The sequence below is a fragment of the Mustela nivalis genome (genome assembly GCF_964662115.1).
Source record: "Mustela nivalis genome assembly, chromosome: 2".
In the NCBI taxonomy this organism is placed as follows: domain Eukaryota; kingdom Metazoa; phylum Chordata; class Mammalia; order Carnivora; family Mustelidae; genus Mustela; species Mustela nivalis.
In genome coordinates, this window is record NC_139021.1 from 4556146 (window position 1) to 4563462 (window position 7317).

Sequence of the window (7317 nt, forward strand, 5' to 3'; positions counted from 1 at the left end):
ATCCCACCACAAGACATCTATACCTGCTTCTATTGTCTGGAATTCCCTTCCCTGTTCCTCACTAACTCAGCTCCTACTAAATATAGCAATCAGTTCCTTGACAGGGACTACTTACTGAGCATGACAACAAATATGTAAGACCTCAACACCTTGTTTACAATTCATTCTAAACTAGAAACCACAGTGTACACCAAGAATTCATGAAGAAATCTGAAAAGACGGAAATGTAAAGCACTCCTGAAGACACTCTTGGTTTAGGAACAGGAGAGACAGTCATAGAATTTTGATCCCTGTCTTACCACCTTAAAATTGCGTTTCTGTTTGTGTTCTGATGGCACAAAGAACTTTCTACAATATTTCAAGATCCAGTTTTAAAATTATCTTCCAACCTCTTGAGTTGTAACTTTTAGACTATAAGAATTTATTTACAGGAACACAATTGTTGGAATTTTTACTGCAGAGAATTGTTTTGTTTATTCCATATGAGCTATATTTGTCAAAAGAGGATAAATTTACCATCCTTGAAATGGTTATCTGCACCCTGCACTCACTGATCTTACGATGTTACTCAATATACATTGAATTGCTCCCTTTACATTAACTGAAGAGCATTATATGAAAGCATTCATTGTAGTATTAGAATGAGATAGTAAAAAGTAAATAAAGCCACAAACAAATTAGTACAACATCTTATTCTACACCGAATAAATTCCTCTATGGCTGCCTTTATTGTTCTTAGACTTATTTGCTGTAACATTATATTTGATTAGAAAATCATGCCCTAAACATGAAAATAAGGCTCAGAGAGTACAGTGTCGTCACAGGGCCTTGTTTCATAAGTGTGTCTAAGGACTATTTAATTATCCAGGGGAATTTACTTCCATTTCATTTTGAAACTTGACAGTTCTGTGTGGCATTTCCTCTGCACTTGTCAACTTTCTAGTAATGATGAAAGTAGTTTCTGTCCAACAGTAAGAGATAACCTTTAGAGGTCATGGTTTTGGGACCTGGAGAACCCTGGTTTGGTTGTGATGACAGACAAGGTATTTCAGGCTGGGCTTCCTGAGGACCATTTTGCCCTGAGGACCATTTCCACTGTGGGTGGAAAGCTTCTTTGATGAATGGGGTCAAAAAGCAACAACCAGAACGAGACCAGAGTTAGGTTTTATAAGGGATTGGCCTGATCATGGGGCACCCCTATTATTTGAGCCAATATGTTCCAATTTACTCTTTTACGTTATAATTTTTAAATTTTTGTTCATTATATTGGGTTGGCCACCTCCTTGCATAATGACTTTTGACTATTACAGAGGGCGCTAAGGATGGTAGAAATTTTTATTTATTTTTATTTTTTTAGATTAGAATATTATAATTGGCAACTGAATTTTCATGGATGCCCTGAAGGGTCAGATTTCTGAGGAACAATAGTCAGAAAAATTACCTTGAATCGGATCTTCATTGTTCTAGGAAGAATCACTTGAATGCTGTTTGTTAGTCCTTGGGTAAGTGTCCTTGGCTACAGGGGAAGGATATGCAAAGCTGATCACTAGAGAGGGAACAGAGGGGTCTGGTTACCTGTGGAAGGAGTACAGGTAAATCAAGGCCCCTATCAAGGGCAATGGAGGGAAGTAGAGTTCAAATTAAAGGACTGACCCATCTGGTCCCCTGCTCCCGAGACAGCGTCTTGTTGAGGAAATAGGTAAGAGGAAGAGCTTTTCTCTTACAAATGGATTATTTGGTTTTTCAGTACTTCACCTGACCTCGGAGAATTTAGCCCTTGGGTGTCAGACTGCCACGAGGCTGTTGGATACACAGGAACAGTGGGAAACGGGTGTAAAGAGGAGTCACTCCAAGCTGCTGCCTTAGGACCTCGTGCTTCCAGCCGCCTGGAGAATACGTTCACCCCACACGCTCACACATGCACACTTTTTGGTGCAGTAAAAGTAGTCACTGTGGGGACTGCATAAAGCTCTCCCACAATCCACACTCAGGACGGTCGCCACAAGTGAGTCACATTACTGTCCTCAGAGCATCTTTCCAAACCACACTGAGGTTAAAACAATTCATCGAACCTATAATAACATATTATGGGTCTGTTCGTTGTTATTAAGCTAAATAAAATGGTTAACATATAGTTAATGGTTATATGACACCTGCAGTTCTAACTTTCAGTCAGTTAAGCTTCTTCCTCTTGATCTCAGCTCAGGTCTTGTCTCAGGTTCATGAGTTCAAGCCCCACACAGGGCTCCTTGCTGGGCTTGGAGCTTACTTAAAATAATAATAATAATAATAATAATAATAATAATAATAATAATAATATCATCCTGTAAAAATATCCTTTTACAGTTTGGGAAACCATACACTGAGATGCCCTGAGATGCCCTGTGAATTCACCTGACAAGTCTGGTAAGGAACCATGTTGCCAATAAAGAATATCGTAAGCACAGATGCATGTGTTCTTGCTTATAGAAGCAATTCCAAGGGGCAACAGAACTTTGCTGCGTCTGGCCATGTGGTGCTCTCTGCAGAGGAACTGATGGGTGAGAAATGACAGAGAATCTGGGGTTTTGTCTTCAGTTTGTGTGCTTCTGTGTCTTTTAGTCTACCTGGGCTCAGACCAAATTAAGTATTTTGTGCCCACTCAGAAGGAGAAGTGCTCGTGAAATCTGGTTGTGTGAGTTCTTTGTTTCTGTGTGTCTTATTCTGCGGCTAAAACTGAGGCTCAAAGGTCTTCGTGTCTGTATGTCTGGAATCCAAAAAGACTTTGAATTGTCATTATGTGGGTGTTTTATGGTTTCTCATGTCCATATGGTATTAATAAACCAGATTATGAGGTTTCTCATTAAAACTGAAAGTACTCTGTTCCGACTGATTTATCAGGGTAAGAAAGTGCTTCTATAAATGAAAACATTGAATATTCCTAAAATTCCCAGAAAGTGAGACAGGTAAACTAAACTTCTAATAGCTTAAGTGCCCTAGAATTCAGGGAAAAAAAATCTTGCCAAAGCTAACTCAGAAATGTTTTAAGCATGCAAGGAAAAGACAGTTTATCATGAATTGCAAATCATCTACACTATGAACTTGGTTTGAATCTCCTTATGATTTTTCCATCATCTGGAGCTAATTGATTATCTGCAGGAATATCAACACTATCTTTGAGTAAGTAAATGAAAATTGATTTGTATCTTGAGTAACAAGGGTGTTTGCTTTTTTATTATTGTTCAATAACGGAAGAAGTTTCCACTTTCAAAAATCAAACTCAAATGGAAACGTCTTGCTTTAAAAACACTTGAGATGGGGGCATTTTGGTGGCTCAGTTGGTTAAGCATCTGCCTTCGACTCAGGTCATAATCTAGGGGTCCTGGGATGGAGCCCCACATCGGGCTCTCTGCTCAGCGGGAAGTCTGCTTGTCCCTCTCCCTCTGCCTCTCCTTCTCATTCATTGTCTCGCTCTCTCTCATAAAAATAAATAAGATATTTAAAAAACCATAAGAGACTCTTAATTCTAGGGAACAAACTGAGGGTTGCTGGAGGGGAGAGGGGGCTGGGGGCTGGGGTAACTTGGTGATCGGCATTAAGGAGGGAATTTGAAGGAATGAGCACTGGGTGTTATATAAGACTGATGAATCACTAAATTTTACCTTCGAAACTATTAATACACTATATGTTAATTAATTAAATTTAAATTTTAAAAGATCATTCAAAACAAAACAAAACAAAACAAAACAAAACAAAATCCACTTGAGAAGCAGATCCTAGTAGTTTTCTAACAACCTTTTGATGAAAGGATCACTTAAGTTTTAATAGAGACGAAATACCACTTTTCTCTTAAATATATCATTTTTTAAAAATTTATCAAGTGGTATTGGCAACTCTGAGTACTTGAGAAATTAATGTAAGGTTTCACCTCACACAGGAACCATCTAATTAATAGTGACAAAGCCCTGAACCAAAGTGTTTTCAGCCAAAAGTCACTTCTGTCAGGTCACCTAATGGGAAGTCCAGGGACCGATCTTGCTCTGACAGCTGTGCCACCACTCCGTCCTTGTTCTCAGAGGCGGTTGGCTCTGTGGGTGATGGCATACAAGTTTCAGGCTTGTATGATCCTGGAGATTCCAGATTTCTGGGACAAGAGAGCCTTTGCAGGTTGCTCCTGCGCTACAACCAGGGCAGCTCTCCTGAGCCAGTCCTGGGAACCCGAGGAGACCACATTGGCTACAGGGGATGACTAAGGATGGAAGGGTAGCTTTCCACAGGAAGGACTCTGGGCAGGTGGAACTCTGAAAAGCCCTGTGTCTGACCCATGTCCCTCCATCTTCAGGACATGGGTGAGTGCCCCCTTCCTTTAGGAGCTTGCGCTCTTGCTCTGGGCTCCTGAAACATTGTATCATGTGTTCACGGCTTCATGATTATGAGAGTACCGTCTCTCTCCATGAATAGAAAATGGCTGGAATCCGAGAGAGGAAACTAGGTTTTGGTGAGCAGTGTTCTGTGCTTAACTCATTTATTTCATTTTATTGTTTTGGACAGGGGAGAGCGAGGGAAAAAAAGAGGGGGTGGGACAGAGGAAGTGGGGAGAGAGTCTCAGACAAGCTCCACATTTAGCTCGGAGCCCAAGATGGGGCTCGATCTCACAGCCCTGAAATCATGACCTGAGCTGAAACCAAGAGTTGGGCTCTTAACCCACTGAGGCACCCCTCCCCTGTGCCTCACCCCACCGCCGCTTACCTCATTTAAATGAATCCTTAAAACAACCTTGCTTGGGTGCATTATTACACCCATTTTCCAGATGGGGAAACTGAGACTCGTGAAAGCTCTGACAGCGTGTAAGTGTCACAGGCAGTTTTTGAAACCAGTGCAGGAAGCTGCCTTTTGGGCACCATGGCTTACGCATCTTTACAACTGCCCTTCGCCGTGTCTGGCCCACCCTAAGAAGTCAGTCAGTATCTACTGAATGGGAGGAAGGGAGGGGGTAATGGAATAAGTGGAAGTGGATTTTTCCCTTCCCAGGGTCCTGGGGTCTGTGCCCTTTCCTGGAGATGGCTCGAGTGATTACTCCGGGCTCGTGTCCCTTTACGGAATCCTGGGGTTGCCTGCTCTGGCCTCTTGTTTCTTCCTCACAGTGCGCGAAGGGCACTCAGATTCTGAGCCCTTATAGGTTGTGCGAGGTGAGGTTGCAGGTGCTCTGTTTTGGGATCAGTACAGCACCCCCATGGCCCCCGATGGGGACTAAGCCAGCTGCAGGGGCTGTGGGCGGTACTGACCCAGTGCCAAGAGCCGTTCTACAGGGAAATCCATGGGACTCTTAGAGTTTATGTCCTTCTGGATAGAACTAAGAGACGAAACACAGGATGCCCAGTTAAATGGGAATTTCACGTACCTTTCTATGAGAAGTGTTTCCTGGGCATGATCTGAGGCAGAGTCATGCTAAAAATTATTTGTAGTTTACCTGAAAATCAAATCTAACTGACATCTTTCCCTTTATTTGCTGAATCTGGAAACCTTACTCTACGGGAAGGTGGGTCCCGGGTCTCTTCAGAGCGCCTTTGACCCCTTCCTTTTCTTTTTAATCTATTTCAATTTTTTATTTTAGAGAGAGAGACAGAATGAGTGTGGCGGGGAGGGGCAGAGGGAGAGAGAGAGAGACACTGAAGCAGACTCTGCACCGAGCACAGAGCCTGATGTGGGGCTCGACCTCATGACCCTGAGATCAGGACCTGAGCTGAAATCAAGAGTCTGATGCTTAATGGACTGAGCCACCATGTGCCCCAAATCCTTCTTCTTCTTTAACTGCCAACCCTGCCACCTTTAACTGCCACATCCAGCCTGTTATTTCTCCTGAGATAACCAAAACCGGCCCTTCTGGCCCTACTCCCAATTCAGCCCTCACCAGCTTTTGTGTCCTGCTGAGCACCTCTCCCACAGAGTCAGCCTGGGCGTGTGCTCAGAGCACCTCACTGCCTCGTGGGGGGAGTTTCTCTCTGAAGATGGTAAACTCTGCAGCAGTCTCTCCTCGCAGACAGCAGGGGCTAAATAAGTAATAAAGGATCAGAATTTGGTATTTCCTTATACCCTCAGCCGAACAGCAGGCCCCTTGCTTTCTAAAAGCAGCGCTGGAACAACTGGTCACATGTTTTCCAATCTGTTCCACGCACTCCAGGGGAGATGCAACAATGTGTCAATTAAACGGTTGATTATGCAACGAATATATAATTTTCATATTCATAAAGCAATCATCTATTATTAACATTTCTTCTCCATTTAAATGAAAAGGATCCTTTAGGTAGGATGCTAGTAAATTACTTTTACATCAGAAGAGATGGTATGCATTTTCCTTGAAAACATCAAAATCCTAACTGGAGCGTTCCCAAGTCCCAAAGATGCGTTTATGTGAAAATTGCTGTTTGAGGGATGGTTTGGGTTTCGGCAAAGTGAAATGGGCAAGCATGAAACTTGCCTGAATGATGACATCACAAGGCACACACGTAGGGGTTGGGAGCTTAGAATGTGCTTCTGCATCTCTGAGTCCTTTTGTTGCTTGAAAGAACCGGGAAGGTAGACGATGCTGAGGTCCTTGTCCTCAATCACAAATGCTGTGACTGTGGTTGGGGTCGATCAAGTTCCTCTAGGTTGCAAAGCCAGTGAGGGGCACCCCAGGGTCAAAGGGGTCTCAGGTAGAGAGGTTTGGGTGGTAGTCCTTGGCTGGGTTCAGCCTCTCAGTGCTTTGGGGTGCCTGGTCACCCTGAGCTTCATGTCTCCCCTTAGTATAAGTGAGAGGATCGCCCAGGGCTGGTGAAGCGTGGGGTCTGTTACTTACAAAGGGCTTGACATGTGTTCGCGATCACTATGGCGACCAACCCCGACTTCTGAGAACCTCATCTAGCAGACTTCCCTTTGATACCGACTGTTTTCTGAATCTCAGCACAGTCTGACTTAGAAGTCAGCTTTGCTCTGGTCGCGTGTGCCTCTGGCCGGCTGATTGCCCATCCTGCTTCTGGTCTGTGCTTGCCTGCCTCTGCCCAGCCTGCCTGGAACCCAAGAGAGCAGTCAGATCTCAACTAGAACAGAGCAAGGGGTTGAGGGGGTGGGGTGGGGGGAGAGGCGCTCTCCATGGTCCCAGTTCCTCCTCCCTCCACGTCAGTAGATTTCCCTCTCTCCCTCTGCCTTTGGTTATACCCCAAAGACCCCAGATTTGAGGCCAAAGAAGTGAGATAAATTATCCTTTCCAGGATGGATGGATGGACGGATGGATGGATGGATGGATGGATGGATGGATGGATATGTCAGGAGGAAAGATGGATGAATGACTGAGTATTA